This window comes from Rhinoderma darwinii, chromosome 11 (assembly GCF_050947455.1).
Source record: "Rhinoderma darwinii isolate aRhiDar2 chromosome 11, aRhiDar2.hap1, whole genome shotgun sequence".
NCBI lineage: Eukaryota > Metazoa > Chordata > Amphibia > Anura > Rhinodermatidae > Rhinoderma > Rhinoderma darwinii.
Window position 1 is genome coordinate 91,833,002 of NC_134697.1, and position 24,666 is coordinate 91,857,667.

The 24,666-nt window shown below is 45.6% G+C and overlaps 1 long non-coding RNA gene across 1 annotated transcript in view; it reads right to left on the minus strand.

Annotated features, from left to right (window-relative positions):
• Nucleotides 1-2,034: 2,034 nt before the first annotated feature.
• LOC142663390 (uncharacterized) overlaps nt 2,035-24,666 on the minus strand; it is a 221,122-nt gene continuing 198,490 nt past the window's right edge. Inside the window, exons 2-3 of the long non-coding RNA XR_012851088.1 lie at nt 2,567-2,753; nt 2,035-2,494 (exon numbers count right to left, since the gene is read on the minus strand). This is a non-coding gene — a long non-coding RNA (uncharacterized LOC142663390). The remainder of the gene's footprint in view (nt 2,495-2,566; nt 2,754-24,666) is intronic.

Genomic DNA, 24,666 nt, shown 5'->3' on the forward strand with positions numbered 1-24,666 from the left:
GAAAATGGGGGAGTTCCCTGACGAGTTACTGACCCGGTTATTAAGGGAAAATTCGGCGAGGGGAATGAAGGAAACCCAATCATATTGACAGTCAGAGATAAAACACCTTAAATATTGTTCTAGAGACTGATTAGTCCTCTCAGTTTGGCCATTAGTTTCAGGATGGAAGGCCGAGGAGAAGGACAGATCAATCTCCAACTTCTTACAGAAGGCTCTCCAAAACAATGAAACAAATTGTACCCCTCTGTCAGAAACAATATTGACAGGTAGAGATGAGCGAACCGGGACAGCGAATCCGAACTTCACCGGGTTCGGCCGAACCCGGTCAAAAATATTATACAAATCGGCAGCCACTTGTCTCTATCAATCACTGATAGAGAAAAGAGGCTGCTGATTAAAAATAAAATAAAAAACATTTCATACGTACCCGGTCGTTGTCTTGGTGACGAGTCCCTCTTCTTCCTCCAGTCCGACCTTCTTTCCTGACGCGGCAGCCTGTGATTGGCTGCAGAGGCCTCTGCAGCCTGTGATTGGCTGCAACGGTCACATGGGCTGTAACGTCACACAGGAATGTCGGGCCGGATGTCGAGAGGGACGCGTCACCAAGGCAACGGCCAGGAGACCGGACTGGAGGAAGCAGAAAGTTCTCGGTAAGTATGAACGTCTTTTTTTTTTGACAGGTTACTCTATATTGTGATCGGTAGTCACTGTCCAGGGCGCTGAAACAGTTACTGCCGATCAGTTAACTCTTTCAGCACCCTGGACAGTGACTATTTACTGACGTCGCCTAGCAACGCTGCCGTAATGACGGGTGCACACACGTAGTCACCCGTCATTACGGGGCCTCATGCACACGACCGTAAAAACACCCGTTATTACGGGTCGTAATTACGACCCGAAATAGCGGGCCCATAGACTTCTGTTAGCCACGGGTACCTTCCCGTTTTCTCACGGGAAGGTGCCCGTGCCGTTAAAAAGATAGAACATGTTCCATTTTTTTATTTTACGGGCCGTGCTCCTATACTTTATAATGGGAGCACGGCTCGGAAAAACGACCGGCTGCCCGTGGCCGGCCGTGCTCATCTCCTGAAATACTCTGTGCTGCCTTAAACTCTGTGGACAGGTCAGGATCCTGTTTCTTTTAAATGCTGCTGGGGAAACCGCTCGATCCACTATATAAGGCTGCGCTACAGTGCAACATTTGAAAGAAACAGGATCCTGACCTGTCCACAGAGTTTAAGGCAGCACAGAGTATTTCAGGAGAGGAGCGTGCAGATTCTGTGCTGCTGAGAACTCTGTTCTTACCATTACGTAGCTCTCAGTCTGTTACCTCTCCTCCACTCCTGTCCTCAATAACACCTTCACATGATTGGCAAGTCACCACGTAATGGTAAGAGCAGAGTTCACAGCAGCACAGAGTATTTCAGGAGATGAGCGTGTGGATCTTGTGCGGGGTGGTGACTTGCCAATCATGTGAAGGTGTTATTGAGGACAGGAGTGGAGGAGAGGTAACAGACTGAGCTACGTAATGGTAAGAGCAGAGTTCACAGCAGCACAGAGTATTTCAGGAGAGGAGCGTGCAGATTCTGTGCTGCTGTGAACTCTGCTCTTCCCATTACGTAGCTCTCATTTCTCTTAGGTATCAGTGAAGGCTCCGTGATGGTACTGGTCCATCCTCCAGACATGTAGGGACATCTGTTGGGGGATAGAGAGTCACCAGAAGTCTTCTTCACTACTGGACAATCCTGGATATCGAGATGGAACATACAAGAGAATCAAAATGAACAGGAAGTTCTTAGTAAACATTTTGATCGTATAAGCCAACCTGCCTCCTCATGGCGACTTCTTTTAAGTGGGTCCCTAATCTATTAGGTGGCGCACCACATGGCAACCAGTGCCACCGCAACACCCCGCCTGCAGAGGGAGTAACACAGTCCCCAGGCTAAGACACCTTATGTTGTAGCCCACAGATCAGTCCATAGTAATGCATCCAAAGGATAACTGAATGTAACCACCACCAGGTAACTCAGTCCAGGTATAGAACAGGTGAATGATAGGTTATTAACCCCTTAATGAACAGCCTATTTTCGGTTTTTTCAATTTTCGTTTTTACCTCCCACCATTCCAAAAATCATAACTTTTATAATGCGTGTCCACCGCGGACTGTTTAGGAAGGTGGAAGCAGCATTAGGGGGGCAGTCAAAATGCTAGGGGGCGCTATCATTGTATTAAAATAAATATCTATGCACCAGAGAAGATTTGTTACAGCATTTATATTTACAAATCAATTATGATGACGTGATCTTTTGCTTTTTCTATAATATTGTCCGTAGGATAGAAAGATAAGAGAAAGGACATATACATGAGTCCCGGATTATTTTACCTCCCCGGTAAGAAGGTAGATTATCTCCAGGGTGACGTTCAGTATCTTCTCCGTTATGTGTCCCTTATCCATCACAAAGAACAATGACGTGTAGATGGTTCCGAATGAGATCTACAAATAAAGAGATGATAACTAGATGATATAATTATGGAATGTTAAAGGGACACTCCGGCCAAAACTAACCTCTCCCATGTGCTGCATTCTGGTATTCCATGTGTCGGTCTCTCCCCTGTTATTTATCTCTATATATATCAGACCGGGACGGTTGCTTAGCAGCAGTGTGAATCCGGCTCGGTGACTACTTTCTCTACTTGGGTCTCCGGAGATCTATGTGTCACCCATCACAGGCTTCAGCAGTTCCTGTACCGCACTAGTTATACACAGGGGGAAACAGAAACTTCTATCATCAACTGCCACTGATACTTAGACAGGTTCCTGTCACACAGGTGTAGAAGAATATAGTGCAGCCTCCCTGTCTGTATACTTATGGTTTCTCAGCTTATTTAGAAGAATATAGAGAGAATAATAATCACAGTGTCCCCCAGCATAAAGAAATGATATGGTCTTTAGCTGGTCATGTGATTGATAGCAAAGCAGAGAGGAAGAGAAAGCTGGGGAAATCTAAGAATCAAGACGGAGGCTTCTTTTAAAGCACGGACAAGGCAGGCGTTCAAAAAGTAAGTACAGTATACATAAAAGAAGTGTAGAGTGATATATACAGTCAGGTGGGGGTGCAGACATGGAAAGTTGTGCTTCCACTGGAGCTCTTCTTTAATTTTTAGTTCTGTGTCTCTTGGCAGTAAGGAGAAAATACAGCATGTGGGAGGTGAGAGACAATACTATATGGATAAAAGTACGTGAACACCCCCCCTAATTATTGAGCTTCACGCATTGAGCTGTTTCAGCTTCACGCATTGCAAACAGGTGCATAAATCAAGCCCACAGCCATGCACTCTCCAGAGAAACATTGCTAGTAGTATGGGTCGTACTGAAGAGCTCAGTGGCTTTAAACGTGGCGCAGAACAAGAACTGTGTGTCAGGAGCTTCATGAAATGGATTTCCTTAGATCCCCCTGCACAATGCCAGGAGTCAGCTGGAGAGGTGTAAAGCACGTCGTTCTCTAGAGTGATGACGTCTTGTTATCTGGTAGTCTGATGGGTGAATCTGCGCCTCTGAACGTTACCTACAGTAATACATAGTGTCTACTGGGGAAGGACCTTTCCTGTCCCCGCATGACTGCGCCCCTGTAAGCAAGGTCCATAAAGACATGGTTTGATGAGTTTGTTGTGTAGGGACTCGTGTGGCCTGCACAAAGGACCATCCAACACCTTTGGGATGAATTATAACACGGGTTGCGAGCAAAACCTACTCATCCAATATCAGTGCTTGTCTGTGGGAATTTGTGCCCATTCAGCCAAAAAAAGCATCTGTGAGGTCACACTCCAAAATCTTGTGGCAAGCCTTCCCAGAAGAGTAGAGACTGTTAAAGCCGCAAGAGGGCAATGATCGAGAGCGAGGGTTCATATGGCAGTAAAACTTCTACCGATCGCAAAATGATGGCATAACCCAACGACAGACTTTGTGTGATGAGAATATTCCGTTACTTCTTCAGTGGAGATCCGCACAGTAACAGCCAATATCCTATGGCCTTCCTCTATCTATCAGAAGTTTAGTCCAGATGGGCCTGAGCTGTCTATACGTGTCTGCAGGAACATGATCAAAAGATGGTCTCTTGGTTATGGCCATGTCAACTTCCAGCAGACGGTGAGTAATGGTCATTACATTGTGATATGTACCCGGTAATGTAATAAGTGGTGAAATATGACACCCGGACCCCACACCGATCAGCTGTTCGGGCTGCCTCCGGGCACCGGATGTTATGCTGGGCATGCAGTGCTTCATACACTGTATAGCGGCCGTGCTGCAGAACTGCAGCTCTAGTCACATTCACGGCCGCTATACTGTGAGCCATCTGCTTCCGGAACGGACCCCCATCAATGATATACCGATGACCTATCCTATAGAAAGGTCATCAGTATGAAAAACCGCCCCCTGCCCGGACAACCCCTTTAATTCTGGAGCACTGAACTCTCTTTAGCCGTGGGAACCTTCCAGTATTACACTTGAAGATCTCTGACCAAAAATGGAGCCAACTCAGCGTTCTGTAAACAAGTCAACTTTATTACCAATGCTGTGGCCGGGTTGTTTCCTTCAAGAAGGACCCCCTGACGCCACTGTCCATATATGGACATTGACGTCAGGGATCTCCTCCTGGAGCGGAATCCCTGGCCAGAGTTGGCAAGGGGATTCCACTCAAGGAGTAGACACTGACGTCACTGTCCATATATGGACAGTGGCGTCAGGGGGTCCTTCTTGAGGCAATCCCCGGCCACAGCATTGGTAATGCTGCGGCCGGGGATTCCGTTTAGGGAGTAACCCCTGACGCCACTGTCCATATATGCTAGAGGGAGCTTGAGTGGCGCTATCTACAGGAGAAGGGGGGTAGCGCTATATGTATCCGGTGCTATCTACAGGGGGGCGCTGTGTGGCACAATCTACAGTGGGCGCTGTGTGGCGTTATCTACAGGGGGGTGTGGCATTATATACAGAGGGGGTGTGGCATTTTCAGACCCTAGACAACCTTTTTGGTGGACCATTGTGGTAAAAACTGATGTTAAAAACGGATGACAACTAACGACAACTGATGGTTTTGTAGTAAAAATTCTGATGCAACTGATACATTTTTGAATCGGTTTTTGCATCAGTTGTAATCACTTGAGACAAAAAAACTGATGATGATGCAATTGATATATTCAAACAATGTAACAGTGGCCATCAGCTGTTAATCAACTGTTATGGGGGACTTTGACTGTTGCTGTTATGTGGGCACTGTGACTGTCACTTTCCTGGGGGAGAGTCGGTTGTCCCTGTTATGGAGGACTTTGACAGTTACAGTGCCCACATAACAGCAACAGTCAAAGTCCTCCATAACAGGGACAACCAACTCTCCCCCAGAACAGTGACAGCCATAGTGCTCCCATAACAGTAACAGTCACAGTGCCCACATAACAGCAACAGTCAATGTTATGGGAGCACCTTGGCTGTCACTGTTCTGGTAGAAAGGTGGTTGTCCTTGGTATGGGGGCCCTTGACTGTTGCTGTCATGTGGGCACTGTGACCGTCACTGTAAGGGTATGTGCACACGACCTATTTTCAGACGTAATGGAGGCGTTTTATGCCTCAAATTACGGCTGAAAAGACGGCTCCAATACGTCGGCAAACATCTGCCCATTGCCTGCAATGGGTTATACGATGTTCTGTTCCCACGAGGTGTCATTTTACACGTTTTTTTTACGTGGTAAAAATAGGCCGTGAAAAAGAAGTGCAGGTCACTTCTTGGGACGTTTTTGGAGCCGTTTTTCATTGACTCTAGCGAAAAAAGCTCCAAAAACGGCCGTAAAAAACGCAGCGAAAAACGCAGCGAAAATAAATCGCGAGCGGCTTCAAGAACGTCTGAAAATCAGGAGCGGTTTTCAAGGGGAAACAGCTCCTGATTTTCAGACGTTTTTTGAGCCACTCGTATTTTTTGCTGTGTTTTTGCGGCGTTTTTGTGGCCGTTTTTGGAGCTGTTTTCAATAGAGTCAATGAAAAGCGGCTCCAAAAACGTCCCAAGAAGTGACCTGCACTTCTTTTGACGAGCCGTCATTTTACGCGCCGTATTTTGACAGCGACGCGTAAAATTACACCTTGTCTGAACAGAACATCGTAAAACCCATTGCAAGCAATGGGCAGATGTTTGTAGGCGTAATGGAGACGGGTTTTCAGGCGTAAGAGTTTTTTGCAGGCGGAATTTCTGCTTCTAAATTCCGTTTGGAAGTTTGAGGCAGATTTTCCTCTCCCTGCACGCCGCAGGCATAAAACGCTGCGAAATACGCTTTCTCTGCCTCCCATTGAAGTCAATGGGAGGTCAGAGGCGTAAACGCCCGAAAATAGGGCATGTCGCTTTTTTCCCGCGAGGCGGTTTTACAGCTGGCGGGAAAAAGACGCCTCCGCCTCGCATTGAAATCAATGGGAGGCACTTTCGAACTGTTTTTGATGAGTTTTTTGGAGCGGTTTCCGCGTCTAAAAACTCGGAAAAAAAATTACACCTGTGAATTACGTCTGAAAATAGGTCGTGTGAACATACCCTTATGGCTACACTGGTGTTACCACGGTTACATAGGAGAGGGGGGTGTCACAGGGGCTCTGAAAAAAGATCAAATATCTGTTTTATATCTCCAAAAAGTGTGAGGTTTGATTCTGGAACATGTAAATGGTACTAATATAATAATGTTATGTCATAGCGCCACCTGGTGGCCATAGTACAGATTGCGTTCATCATCCGCCTGATCAGCATTTTAGTAAAAATCTCACATACAAAGAAGCTGAATATGTTTATACTACGCGCATCATGCGTCACACACTGACACCTAATAAACGGACAGGAAAGATTCTGACTGTAAATACCTGAATGATTGCCTCGCTTCACCCAGAAGTCATAAACGTCACTTCCTGTTTGTGTGTTCCAGTCATTTTTCTTCCGGGTACTCAGATGGCCTACCAAGACAGTTGCCACAGTGACCACACGAGGCCGCTGTTGCTACTGCACATCTTTTGTGCTGTCTGCATCATATAAAATTAGGTCTATAAATTCCCTGCAGTATTGCTATATTATTCATTAAAATATACAATATCGGAATAATTTGAAAGTATAAAGTTCCCTGCGGTGACCACACGATGGCGCGCTGCTGCTCCTTGTATCACTAGGCTTCCTGCATTACATTTAATTTAGTGAGCATTTCCCAGCATTAACCACACGATGGCGCTGCTGCTCAGCGTATCACTAGGCTGCCTGCACTACATTGAATTTAGTGAGCATTTCTCAGCATTGACCACACGATGGCGCTGCTACTCAGCGTATCCCTAAGGCTGCATGAATTACATTGAATATAGTGTGCATTTCCCAGCATTGACCACAAGATGACGATGCTGCACAGTGTATCACTAGGCTGCCTGTATTACATTCAATTTAGTGAGATTTCTCAGCATTGACCACACGATGGCGCTGCTGCTTAGCGTATGACTTAGGCCTCATGCACACGACCGTATTTTTTCCCACCCGTAAATACTGGCGTAAATACGGGTCCGGTGTCACACGTATTCCACCCGTTTTGCACCAGTATTTACGAACCCGTGCTCGTAAATATGTGTCCGGTGTCACACGTATTCCACCCGTATTTACGAGCACGTTTTTGGCAGCAAAATAGCACTGCACTAATCGGCAGCCCCTTCTCTCTATCAGTGCAGGATAGAGAGAAGGGACAGCCTTTTCTGTAATAAAAGTTAAAGAAATTCATACTTACCCGGCCGTTGTCTTGGTGACGCGTCCCTCTCTTCACATCCAGCCCGACATCCCTGGATGACGCGGCAGTCCATGTGACCGCTGCAGCCTGTGATTGACCTGTGATTGGCTGCAGCGGTCACATGGCCTGAAACGTCATCCAGGACGTCGGGCCGGATGTCGAGAGGGACGCGTCACCAAGGCAACGGGCGGGAGACCGGACTGGAGGAAGCAGGAAGTTGTCGGTAAGTTTGAACGTCTTTTATTTTTATTTTTTACAGGTTTATACTGATCGGTAGTCACTGTCCAGGGTGCTGAAAGAGTTACTGCCGATCAGTTAACTCTTTCAGCTCCCTGGACAGTGACTATTTACTGACGTCGCTTAGCAACGCTGCCGTAATGACGGGTGCACACATGTAGCCACCCGTCATTACGAGAGCTCCATAGACTTCTATGGACTGTCCGTGCCGTTATTATGGCCTGAAATAGGACATGTTCTATCTTTTTCAACGGCACGGGCACCTTCCCGTGAGAAAACGGGAAGGCACCCGTCGCCAATAGAAGTCTATGAGCCCGTTATTACGGGTCGTGATTACGACCCGTAATAACGGGAGTTTTTACGGTCGTGTGCATGAGGCCTAAGGCTGTCTGAATTACATTGAATTTAGTGAGCTTTTCCCAGCATTGACCCCACGATGGCGCTGCTGCAGAGCGCATCACCAGGCTACCTACATTACAATGAATTTAGTGATCATTTCCCAGCATTGACCACACGATGGCGCTATTGCGACGTATAGCCAATGCAGCCTTCCATAAGTAATAAGGTCGTAACATATAGTCAGTAGTTTCCCAGCGATGACCACATAATGGCGCTATTACTTCATCCATGAAAGTAAACAGTTCCCCGCGGTGACCACACCGTGGCGCTCGACATTATATTTTGTATGTTTTTTCCTGCAGCGCATCATCTATAGAGGCTGTTCCACTTGCATTATATAACTAGACGAGACACTAAAGTCTGCTCAGGGGCGTAACTAGGAAAGACTGGGCCCGATAGCAAACTCTTGGCCGCCCCCCCCCTCGGGTGCCACAAGTAGCCCCCCCTTATAAATAGTGCCCACTGTAGAACGTGCCATACAGCCCCCCTGTAGACAGTGCTATATAGCCCCTCCTATAGACAGTGTCACCCCATTTGTAGATAGCACCCCCACCTTCCCCTTGTAGAATGCCATAAACCCCCCACTGTACATAGTGCCACACAGCCCCCCTTAGTAGAAAGTGCAGCACACCGCCCCCCTTAGTAGATGGTGCCAAACACAGACACCTGTAGATAGAGCCACATCCCTCCCCTTGTAAATAGTGCCACACAGCCCCCCTTGTGTATAGTGCCACACAGCCCCCTTTGTGTATAGTGCCACACAGCTCTCCCCCTTGTGTATAGTGCCACACAGCTCTCCCCCTTGTGTATAGTGCCACACAGCCCCCTTTGTGTATAGTGCCACACAGCTCTCCCCCTTGTGTATAGTGCCACACAGCCCCCTTTGTGTATAGTGCCACACAGCTCTCCCCCTTGTGTATAGTGCCACACAGCTCTCCCCCTTGTGTATAGTGCCACACAGCCCCCTTTGTGTATAGTGCCACACAGCTCCCCCTTGTGTATAGTGCCACACAGCTCTCCCCCTTGTGTATAGTGCCACACAGCCCCCTTTGTGTATAGTGCCACACAGCTCTCCCCCTTGTGTATAGTGCCACACAGCCCCCTTTGTGTATAGTGCCACACAGCTCTCCCCCTTGTGTATAGTGCCACACAGCTCTCCCCCTTGTGTATAGTGCCACACAGCCCCCTTTGTGTATAGTGCCACACAGCTCCCCCTTTGTGTATAGTGCCACACAGCCCCCCTTTGTGTATAGTGCCACACATCTCTCCCCCTTGTGTATAGTGCCACACTGCTCTCCCCCTTGTGTATAGTGCCACAAGGCAATGGCACATCCGAGAAAGTTGTATCAGCCAGGGAGATGTCACTCAAACATGGAAAGGTGGGTTTGGAGGCAGGACTATGTGACTCGTGAGGATATCGGCACCGCCCCATGACCCTCTAATGAGTAATTAGCATATAGTGTGCGTCGTTTTAAAAGTGGATTTTAAGGATTTTGCTGCATCTGAAAAAAACATACAGCGGAATACTGTCAGATCATGTATTACCGCATGGTGACGGTTCAAGGGGTTAAAACTACCAGACAGGTTCTCATGAAATATACAATGAATTGAGAAAAGAGAAACCAGAGACTGCTCGTCCAATAACCAGGCAATTACACCCAGCACTCCACTATATACACCCAGCACTCCACTATATACACCCAGCACTCCGCTATATACACCCAGCACTCCGCTATATACACCCAGCACTCCACTATATACACCCAGCACTCCACTATATACACCCAGCACTCCACTATATACACCCAGCACTCCACTATATACACCCAGCACTCCACTATATACACCCAGCACTCCACTATATACACCCATCACTCCACTATATACACCCAGCACTACACTATATACACCCAGCACTCCACTATATACACCCAGCACTCCACTATATACACCCAGCACTCCACTATATACACCCAGCACTCCACCATATACACCCAGCACTCCACTATATACACCCAGCGCTCCGCCATATACACCCAGCACTCCACCATATACACCCAGCACTCCACCATATACACCCAGCACTCCACCATATACACCCAGCACTCCACCATATACACCCAGCACTCCACCATATACACCCAGCACTCCACTATATACACCCAGCACTCCACTATATACACCCAGCTCTACACTATATACACCCAGCGCTACACTATATACACCCAGCACTCCACTATATACACCCAGCACTCCACTATATACACCCAGCACTCCACTATATACACCCAGCACTCCACTATATACACCCAGCACTCCACTATATACACCCAGCACTCCACTATATACACCAAGCACTCCACTATATACACCCAGCACTCCACTATATACACCCAGCACTCCACCATATACACCCAGCACTCCACCATATACACCCAGCACTCCACTATATACACCCAGCTCTCCACTATATACACCCAGCACTCCACTATATACACCCAGCACTCCACTATATACACCCAGCACTCCACTATATACACCCAGCACTCCACTATATACACCCAGCAATACACTATATACACCCAACAATACACCATATACACCCAGCAATACACTATATACACCCAGCAATATACCATATACACCCAGCTCTCAACTATATACACCCAGCAATACACTATATACAACCAGCAATATACCATATACACCCAGCACTCCACTATATACACCCAGCAATATACTATATACACCCAGCACTCCACTATATACAACCAGCACTCCACTATATACACCCAGCACTCCACTATATACACCCAGCACTCCACTATATACACCCAGCACTCCACTATATACACCCAGCACTCCACTATATACACCCAGCACTCCAATATATACACCCAGCAATACACTATATATACCCAGCTCTCCACTATATATACCCAGCTCTCCACTATATACACCCAGCAATATACCATATACACCCAGCAATACACTATATACACCCAGCACTCCACTATATACACCCAGCACTCCACTATATACACCCAGCACTCCACTATATACACCCAGCACTCCACTATATACTCCCAGCACTCCACTATATACTCCCAGCACTCCACTATATACACCCAGCACTACACTATATACACCCAGCTCTCCACTATATACACCCAGCAATATACTTTATACACCCAGCACTCCACTATATATACCCAGCACTCCACCATATACACCCAGCTCTCCACTATATACACCCAGCTCTCCACTATATACACCCAGCACTCCACTATATACACCCAGCACTCCACTATATACACCCAGCACTCCACTATATACACCCAGCACTACACTGTATACACCGAGCAAAACACTATATACACCCATCACTCCACTATATACACCCAGCAATATACAATATACAACCAGCACTCCAATATATACACCCAGCAATATACTATATACAACCAGCACTCCACTATATACACCTATCAATATACCATATATACCCAGCGCTCCACTATATACACCCAGCAATATACCATATACACCCAGCGCTCCACTATATACACCCAGCAATGCACTATATACACCCAGCAATACACTATATACACCCAGCTCTCCACTATATACACCCAGTACTACACTATATACACCCAGCAATACACTATATACACACAGCAATACACTATATACACCCAGCACTCCACCTTATACACCCAGCACTCCACTATATTCACCCAGCGCTCCACTATATACACCCAGCTCTCCACTATATACACCCAGCACTCCACTATAAACACCCAGCACTCCACTATAAACACCCAGCACTCCACTATATACACCCAGCACTCCACTATATACACCCAGCACTCCACTATATACACCCAGCACTCCACTATATACACCCAGCACTCCACTATATACACCCAGCACTCCACTATATACACCCAGCAATATACCATATACACCCAGCACTCAACTATATACAACCAGCGCTCCACTATATACACCCATCAATATACCATATACACCCAGCACTCCACTATATACACCCAGCAATACACCATATACACCCAGCTCTCCACTATATACACCCAGCTCTCCACTATATACACCCAGCACTCCACTATATACACCCATCAATATACCATATACACCCAGCACTCCACTATATACACCCAGCAATACACCATATACACCCAGCTCTCCACTATATACACCCAGCTCTCCACTATATACACCCAGCTCTCCACTATATACACCCAGCTCTCCACTATATACACCCAGCTCTCCACTATATACACCCAGCACTCCACTATATACACCCAGCACTCCACTATATACACCCAGCAATATACCATATACACCCAGCACTCCACTATATACAACCAGCGCTCCACTATATACACCCATCAATATACCATATACACCCAGCACTCCACTATATACACCCAGCAATACACCATATACACCCAGCTCTCCACCATATACACCCAGCTCTCCACTATATACATCCAGAAATATACCATATACAACCAGCACTCCACTATATACACCCAGCAATATACTATATACACCCAGCACTCCACTATATACACCCAGCTCTCCACTATATACACCCAGCACTCCACTATATACACCCAGCACTCCACTATATACCCCCAGCACTCCACTATATACACCCAGCACTCCACTATATACACCCAGCACTCCACTATATACACCCAGCACTCCACTATATACACCCAGCACTCCACTATATACACCCAGCACTCAACTATATACAACCAGCGCTCCACTATATACACCCATCAATATACCATATACACCCAGCACTCCACTATATACACCCAGCAATACACCATATACACCCAGCTCTCCACTATATACACCCAGCTCTCCACTATATACACCCAGCACTCCACTATATACACCCATCAATATACCATATACACCCAGCACTCCACTATATACACCCAGAAATACACCATATACACCCAGCTCTCCACTATATACACCCAGCTCTCCACTATATACACCCAGCTCTCCACTATATACACCCAGCTCTCCACTATATACACCCAGCTCTCCACTATATACACCCAGCACTCCACTATATACACCCAGCACTCCACTATATACACCCAGCAATATACCATATACACCCAGCACTCCACTATATACAACCAGCGCTCCACTATATACACCCATCAATATACCATATACACCCAGCACTCCACTATATACACCCAGCAATACACCATATACACCCAGCTCTCCACCATATACATCCAGCTCTCCACTATATACACCCAGCTCTCCACTATATACATCCAGAAATATACCATATACAACCAGCACTCCACTATATACACCCAGCAATATACTATATACACCCAGCACTCCACTATATACACCCAGCTCTCCACTATATACACCCAGCACTCCACTATATACACCCAGCACTCCACTATATACACCCAGCACTCCACTATATACACCCAGCACTCCACTATATACACCCAGCACTCCACTATATACACCCAGCACTCCACTATATACACCCAGCACTCCACTATATACACCCAGCACTCCACTATATACACCCAGCACTCCACTATATACACCCAGCACTCCACTATATACACCCAGCACTCCACTATATACACCCAGCACTCCACTATATACACCCAGCACTCCACTATATACACCCAGCACTCCACTATATACACCCAGCACTCCACTATATACACCCAGCACTCCACCATATACACCCAGCACTCCACCATATACACCCAGCACTCCACCATATACACCCAGCACTCCACCATATACACCCAGCACTCCACCATATACACCCAGCACTCCACCATATACACCCAGCACTCCACTATATACACCCAGCACTACACCATATACACCCAGCAATAAACTATATACACCCAGAATTCCACTATATACACCCAGCTCTCCACTATATACACCCAGAACTCCACCATATACACCCAGCACTATACTATATACACCCAGCACTCCACTATATACCCCCAGCACTCCACTATATACACCCAGCAATACACTATATACACCCAGCTCTCCACTATATACACCCAGCGCTCCACTATATACACCCAGCACTCCACTATATACACCCAGCACTCCACTATATACACCCAGCACTCCACTATATACACCCAGCACTCCACTATATACACCCAGCACTCCACCATATACACCCAGCACTCCACCATATACACCCAGCACTCCACCATATACACCCAGCACTCCACCATATACACCCAGCACTCCACCATATACACCCAGCACTCCACCATATACACCCAGCACTACACCATATACACCCAGCAATAAACTATATACACCCAGAATTCCACTATATACACCCAGCTCTCCACTATATACACCCAGAACTCCACCATATACACCCAGCACTATACTATATACACCCAGCACTCCACTATATACCCCCAGCACTCCACTATATACCCCCAGCACTCCACTATATACACCCAGCAATACACTATATACACCCAGCTCTCCACTATATACACCCAGCGCTCCACTATATACACCCAGAGCTACACTATATACATCCAGCGCTCCACTATATACACCCAGCGCTCCACTATATACACCCAGCGCTACACTATATACACCCAGCGCTACACTATATACACCCAGCTATCCACTATATACACCCAGCCCTGAACTATATACACCCAGCCCTGAACTATATACACCCAGCTCTCCACTATATACACCCAGCTCTCCACCATATACACCCAGCACTGCACTATATACACCCAGCACTGCACTATATATACATCCAGCACTGCACTATATATACACCCAGCACTCCACTATATATACACCCAGCACTCCACTATATATACACCCAGCACTCCACTATATATACACCCAGCACTCCACTATATACACCCAGCACTCCACTATATACACCCAGCACTCCACTATATACACCCAGCACTCCACTATATACACCCAGCACTCCACTATATACACCCAGCACTCCACTATATACACCCAGCACTCCACTATATACACCCAGCACTCCACTATATACACCCAGCACTCCACTATATACACCCAGCACTCCACTATATACACCCAGCACTCCACTATATACACCCAGCACTCCACTATATACACCCAGCTCTCCACTATATACACCCAGCTCTCCACTATATACACCCAGCACGCCACTATATACACCCAGCACTCCACTATATACACCCAGCACTCCACTATATACACCCAGCACTCCACTATATACACCCAGCACTCCACTATATACACCCAGCACTCCACTATATACACCCAGCACTCCACTATATACACCCAGCACTCCACTATATACACCCAGCACTCCACTATATACACCCAGCACTCCACTATATAAACCCAGCACTCCACCATATACACCCAGCACTCCACCATATACACCCAGCACTCCACCATATACACCCAGCACTCCACCATATACACCCAGCACTCCACCATATACACCCAGCACTCCACTATATACACCCAGCACTCCACTATATACACCCAGCAATACAACATATACACCCAGCAATACACTATATACACCCAGAATTCCACTATATACACCCAGCTCTCCACTATATACACCCAGAACTCCACCATATACACCCAGCACTATACTATATACACCCAGCACTCCACTATATACACCCAGCACTCCACTATATACACCCAGCTCTCCACTATATACACCCAGCGCTCCACTATATACACCCAGAGCTACACTATATACATCCAGCGCTCCACTATATACACCCAGCGCTCCACTATATACACCCAGCGCTCCACTATATACACCCAGCGCTCCACTATATACACCCAGCGCTCCACTATATACACCCAGAGCTACACTATATACATCCAGCGCTCCACTATATACACCCAGCGCTCCACTATATACACCCAGCCCTGAACTATATACACCCAGCTCTCCACTATATACACCCAGCTCTCCACCATATACACCCAGCACTCCACTATATACACCCAGCACTGCACTATATACACCCAGCTCTACACTATATACACCCAGCACTCCGCTATATACACCCAGCACTCCGCTATATACACCCAGCACTCCGCTATATACACCCAGCACTCCGCTATATACACCCAGCACTCCGCTATATACACCCAGCACTCCGCTATATACACCCAGCACTCCGCTATATACACCCAGCACTCCGCTATATACACCCAGCACTCCGCTATATACACCCAGCACTCCGCTATATACACCCAGCACTCCGCTATATACACCCAGCACTCCGCTATATACACCCAGCACTCCGCTATATACACCCAGCACTCCACTATATACACCCAGCACTCCACTATATACACCCAGCACTCCACTATATACACCCAGCAATACACTATATATACCCAGCGCTCCACTATATACACCCAGCGCTCCACTATATACACCCAGCGCTCCACTATATACACCCAGCGCTCCACTATATACACCCAGCGCTACACTATATACATCCAGCGCTACACTATATACACCCAGCGCTCCACTATATACACCCAGCGCTACACTATATACACCCATCGCTCCACTATATACACCCAGAGCTCCAATATATACACCCAGCAATACACTATATACACCCAGCCCTGAACTATATACACCCAGCTCTCCACTATATACACCCAGCTCTCCACCATATACACCCAGCAATACACTATATACACCCAGCCCTGAACTATATACACCCAGCTCTACACTATATACACCCAGCTCTACACTATATACACCCAGCACTCCACTATATACACCCAGCACTCCACTATATACACCCAGCACTCCAATATATACACCCAGCACTCCAATATATACACCCAGCTCTACACTATATACACCCAGCACTCCACTATATACACCCAGCACTCCACTATATACACCCAGCACTCCACTATATACACCCAGCACTCCACTATATACACCCAGCACTCCACTATACACACCCAGCACTCCACTATACACACCCAGCACTCCACTATATACACCCAGCACTCCACTATATACACCCAGCAATACACTATATACACCCAACAATACACCATATACACCCAGCAATACACCATATACACCCAGCACTCCACTATATACACCCAGCAATACACTATATACACCCAGCAATATACCATATACACCCAGCTCTCAACTATATACACCCAGCAATATACCATATACACCCAGCACTCCACTATATACACCCAGCAATATACTATATACACCCAGCACTCCACTATATACACCCAGCACTCCACTATATACACCCAGCACTCCACTATATACACCCAGCACTCCACTATATACACCCAGCACTCCACTATATACACCCAGCACTCCACTATATACACCCAGCACTCCACTATATACACCCAGCACTCCACTATATACACCCAGCACTCCACTATATACACCCAGCACTCCACTATATACACCCAGCACTCCTCTATATACACCCAGCACTCCACTATATACACCCAGCACTCCACTATATACACCCAGCACTCCACTATATACACCCAGCACTCCACTATATACACCCAGCACTCCACTATATATACCCAGCTCTCCACTATATATACCCAGCTCTCCACTATATACACCCAGCAATATACCATATACACCCAGCAATACACTATATACACCCAGCACTCCACTATATACACCCAGCAATACACTATATACACCCAGCACTCCACTATATATACCCAGCTCTCCACTATATACACCCAGCAATACACTATATACACCCAGCACTCCACTATATACACCCAGCACTCCACTATATACACCCAGCACTCCACTATATACACCCAGCACTCCACTATATACACCCAGCACTCCACTATATACACCCAGCACTCCACTATATACACCCAGCACTCCACTATATACACCCAGCACTCCACTATATACACCCAGCACTCCACTATATACACCCAGCACTCCACTATATACACCCAGCACTCCACTATATACATTCAGCAATACACCATATACACCCAGCAATATACCATATACACCCAGCTCTCAACTATATACACCCAGCAATACACTATATACACCCAGCAATACACCATATACACCCAGCACTCCACTATATACACCCAGCCCTCCAATATATACACCCAGCTCTCCACTATATACACCCAGCTCTCCCCCATATACACCCAGCACTCCACTATATACACACCCAGCACTCCACTATATACACCCAGCACTCCACTATATACACCCAGCACTCCACTATATACACCCAGCACTCCACTATATACACCCAGCACTCCACTATATACACCCAGCACTCCACTATATACACCCAGCTCTCCACTATATACACCCAGCAATATACTTTATACACCCAGCACTCCACTATATATACCCAGCACTCCACCATATACACCCAGCTCTCCACTATATACACCCAGCTCTCCACTATATACACCCAGCACTCCACCATATACACCCAGCTCTCCACTATATACACCCAGCACTCCACTATATACACCCAGCACTACACTGTATACACCGAGCAAAACACTATATACACCCATCACTCCACTATATACACCCAGCAATATACCATATACAACCAGCACTCCAATATATACACCCAGCAATATACTATATACAACCAGCACTCCACTATATACACCTATCAATATACCATATATACCGAGCGCTCCACTATATACACCCAGCAATATACCATATACACCCAGCGCTCCACTATATACACCCAGCAATGCACTATATACACCCAGCACTCCACTATATACACCCAGCAATACACTATATACACCCAGCTCTCCACTGTCCCTGTCCTCTCATATTACCGGCATAATGTCCCTGTTCCCTCATATTACTGGCATTATGTCCCTGTCCTCTCATATTACTGTCATTATGTCCCTGTCCTCTCATATTACCGGCATAATGTCCCTGTTGCCTCATATTACCGCATAATGTCCCTGTTCCCTCATATTACCAGCATAATGTCCCTGTTCCGTCATATTACTGGCATTATGTCCCTGTTCCCTCATATTACCGGCATAATGTCCCTGTTCCCTCATATTACCGGCATAATGTCCCTGTTCCCTCATATTACTGGCATTATGTCCCTGTTCCTTCATATTACCGGCATAATGTCCCTGGTCCCTCATAATCCCGGCATTATGTCCCGTGTAGGAGGGCACGTTGTCACGTTTGGTGCTCGCTAATTTAAACTGTGGAGTTTAAGGAATCTCCCTCTTCCTCACCTTTAACCCCAGCAAGGAGGTATTGATTTTCCCGGGAAAACATAATGCCTGTAATATGAAGGAACAGGGACATAATGCCTGTAATAAGAAGGAATAGGGACATAATGCCTGTAAGATGAAGGAATAGGGACATAATGCCTGTAAGATGAAGGAACAGGGACATAATGCCTGTAAGATGAAGGAACAAGGACATAATGCCTGTAAGATGAAGGAACAGGGACATAATGCCGGTAATAAGAAGGAACAGGGACATAATGCCTGTAATAAGAAGGAACAGGGACATAATGCCTGTAATAAGAAGGAACAGGGACATAATGCCTGTAAGATGAAGGAACAGGGACATAATGCCGGTAATATGAAGGAATAGGTACAAAATGCCTGTAATATAAAGGAACAGGGACATAATGCCTGTAAGATGAAGGAACAGGGACAAAATGCCGGTAATATGAAGGAATAGGGACACAATGCCGGTAATAAGAAGGAACAGGGAAATAATGCCTGTAATAAGAAGAAACAGGGACATAATGCCTGTAATAAGAAGGAACAGGGACATAATGCCTGTAATATGAAGGAACAGGGACATAATGCCTGTAATAAGAAGGAATAGGGACATAATGCCTGTAAGATGAAGGAATAGGGACATAATGCCTGTAAGATGAAGGAACAGGGACATAATGCCTGTAAGATGAAGGAATAGGGACATAATGCCGGTAATATGAAGGAACAGGGACATAATGCCGGTAATATGAAGGAACAGGGACATAATGCCTGTAATAAGAAGGAACAGGGACATAATGCCAGTAATATGAAGGAACAGGGAAATAATGCCTGTAATATGAAGGAACAGGGACATAATGGCTGTAAGATGAATGAACAGGGACATAATGCCGGTAATATGAAGGAATAGAGACATAATGCCGGTAATATGAAGGAACAGGGACATAATGCCGGTAATGTGAGGGAACAGGGACATAATGCCTGTAATAAGAAGGAACAGGGACATAATGCCTGTAATAAGAAGGAACAGGGACATAATGCCTGTAAGATGAAGGAACAGGGACATAATGCATGTAAGATGAAGGAACAGGGACATAATGCCTGTAATAAGAAGGAACAGTTACAAAATGCCTGTAATAAGAAGGAACAGGGACATAATGCCTGTAAGATGAAGGAACAGGGACATAATGCCGGTAATATGAAGGAACAGGTACATAATGCCTGTGATAAGAAGGAACAGGGACATAATGGCGGTAATATGAAGGAACAGGGAAATAATGCCGGTAATATGAAGGAACAGGGACATAATGGCTGTAAGATGAATGAACAGGGATATAATGCTGGTAATATTAAGGAATAGGGACATAATGCCTGTAAGATGAAGGAACAGGGACATAATGCCGGTAAGATGAAGGAACAGGGACATAATGCCGGTAATAAGAAGGAACAGGTACAAAATGCCTGTAAGATGAGGGAACAGGGACATAATGCCGGTAATATGAACGAACAGGGACAAAATTGCTGTAAGATGAAGGAACAGGGACATGATGCCGGTAATATGAAGGAACAGGGACATAATGCCTGTAAGATGAAGGAACAGGGACATAATGCCGGTAATATGAAGGAACAGGGACATAATGCCTGTAATAAGAAGGAACAGGGACATAATGCCTGTAATAAGAAGGAACAGGGACATAATGCCTGTAAGATGAAGGAACAGGGACATAATGCCGGTAATATGAAGGAATAGGTACAAAATGCCTGTAATATAAAGGAACAGGGACATAATGCCTGTAAGATGAAGGAACAGGGACAAAATGCCGGTAATATGAAGGAATAGGGACACAATGCCGGTAATAAGGAGGAACAGGGAAATAATGCCTGTAATAAGAAGGAGCAGGGACATAATGCCTGTAATAAGAAGGAACAGGGACATAATGCCTGTAATATGAAGGAACAGGGACATAATGCCTGTAATAAGAAGGAATAGGGACATAATGCCTGTAAGATGAAGGAATAGGGACATAATGCCTGTAAGATGAAGGAACAGGGACGTAATGCCTGTAAGATGAAGGAATAGGGACATAATGCCGGTAATATGAAGGAACAGGGACATAATGCCGGTAATATGAAGGAACAGGGACATAATGCCTGTAATATGAAGGAACAGGGACATAATGGCTGTAAGATGAATGAACAGGGACATAATGCCGGTAATATGAAGGAATAGAGACATAATGCCGGTAATATGAAGGAACAGGGACATAATGCCGGTAATGTGAGGGAACAGGGACATAATGCCTGTAATAAGAAGGAACAGGGACATAATGCCTGTAATAAGAAGGAACAGGGACATAATGCCTGTAAGATGAAGGAACAGGGACATAATGCATGTAAGATGAAGGAACAGGGACATAATGCCTGTAATAAGAAGGAACAGTTACAAAATGCCTGTAATAAGAAGGAACAGGGACATAATGCCTGTAAGATCAAGGAACAGGGACATAATGCCGGTAATATGAAGGAACAGGGACATAATGCCGGTAATATGAAGGAACAGGGACATAATGCCTGTAATAAGAAGGAACAGGGACATAATGCCGGTAATATGAAGGAACAGGGAAATAATGCCGGTAATATGAAGGAACAGGGACATAATGGCTGTAAGATGAATGAACAGGGACATAATGCTGGTAATATGAAGGAATAGGGACATAATGCCTGTAAGATGAAGGAACAGGGACATAATGCCGGTAAGATGAAGGAACAGGGACATAATGCCGGTAATAAGAAGGAACAGGTACAAAATGCCTGTAAGATGAGGGAACAGGGACATAATGCCGGTAATATGAACGAACAGGGACAAAATTCCTGTAAGATGAAGGAACAGGGACATGATGCCGGTAATATGAAGGAACAGGGACATAATGCCTGTAAGATGAAGGAACAGGGACATAATGCCGGTAATAAGAAGGAACAGGGACATAATGCCTGTAAGATGAGGGAACAGAGACATAATGCCGGTAATATGAAGGAACAGGGACATAATGCCTGTAATAAGAAGGAACAGGTACAAAATGCCTGTAATATAAAGGAACAGGGACAAAATGCCTGTAAGATGAAGGAACAGGGACAAAATGCCGGTAATATGAAGGAATATTGACACAATGCCGGTAATAAGAAGGAACAGGGAAATAATGCCTGTAATAAGAAGGAACAGGGCATAATGCCTGTAATAAGAAGGAACAGGGACATAATGCCTGTAATATGAAGGAACAGGGACATAATGCCTGTAATAAGAAGGAATAGGGACATAATGCCTGTAAGATGAAGGAATAGGGACATAATGCCTGTAAGATGAAGGAACAGGGACATAATGCCTGTAAGATGAAGGAACAGGGACATAATGCCTGTAATAAGAAGGAACAGGGACATAATGCCGGTAATATGAAGGAACAGGGAAATAATGCCTGTAATATGAAGGAACAGGGACATAATGGCTGTAAGATGAATGAACAGGGACATAATGCCGGTAATATGAAGGAATAGAGACATAATGCCGGTAATATGAAGGAACAGGGACATAATGCCGGTAATGTGAGGGAACAGGGACATAATGCCTGTAATAAGAAGGAACAGGGACATAATGCCTGTAATAAGAAGGAACAGGGACATAATGCCTGTAAGATGAAGGAACAGGGACATAATGCATGTAAGATGAAGGAACAGGGACATAATGCCTGTAATAAGAAGGAACAGTTACAAAATGCCTGTAATAAGAAGGAACAGGGACATAATGCCTGTAAGATGAAGGAACAGGGACATAATGCAGGTAATATGAAGGAACAGGGACATAATGCCGGTAATATGAAGGAACAGGGACATAATGCCTGTAATAAGAAGGAACAGGGACATAATGCCGGTAATATGAAGGAACAGGGAAATAATGCCGGTAATATGAAGGAACAGGGACATAATGGCTGTAAGATGAATGAACAGGGACATAATGCTGGTAATATGAAGGAATAGGGACATAATGCCTGTAAGATGAAGGAACAGGGACATAATGCCGGTAAGATGAAGGAACAGGGACATAATGCCGGTAATAAGAAGGAACAGGTACAAAATGCCTGTAAGATGAGGGAACAGGGACATAATTCCGGTAATATGAACGAACAGGGACAAAATTCCTGTAAGATGAAGGAACAGGGACATGATGCTGGTAATATAAAGGAACAGGGACATAATGCCTGTAAGATGAAGGAACAGGGACATAATGCCGGTAATATAAAGGAACAGGGACATAATGCCTGTAATAAGAAGGAACAGGGACATAATGCCTGTAATAAGAAGGAACAGGGACATAATGCCTGTAAGATGAAGGAACAGGGACATAATGCCGGTAATATGAAGGAATAGGTACAAAATGCCTGTAATATAAAGGAACAGGGACATAATGCCGGTAAGATGAAGGAACAGGGACAAAATGCCGGTAATATGAAGGAATAGGGACACAATGCCGGTAATAAGAAGGAACAGGGAAATAATGCCTGTAATAAGAAGGAACAGGGACATAATGCCTGTAATAAGAAGGAACAGGGACATAATGCCTGTAATATGAAGGAACAGGGACATAATGCCTGTAATAAGAAGGAATAGGGACATAATGCCTGTAAGATGAAGGAAAAGGGACATAATGCCTGTAAGATGAAGGAACAGGGACATAATGCCTGTAAGATGAAGGAACAGGGACATAATGCCGGTAATATGAAGGAACAGGGACATAATGCCGGTAATATGAAGGAACAGGGACATAATGCCTGTAATAAGAAGGAACAGGGACATAATGCCGGTAATATGAAGGAACAGGGAAATAATGCCTGT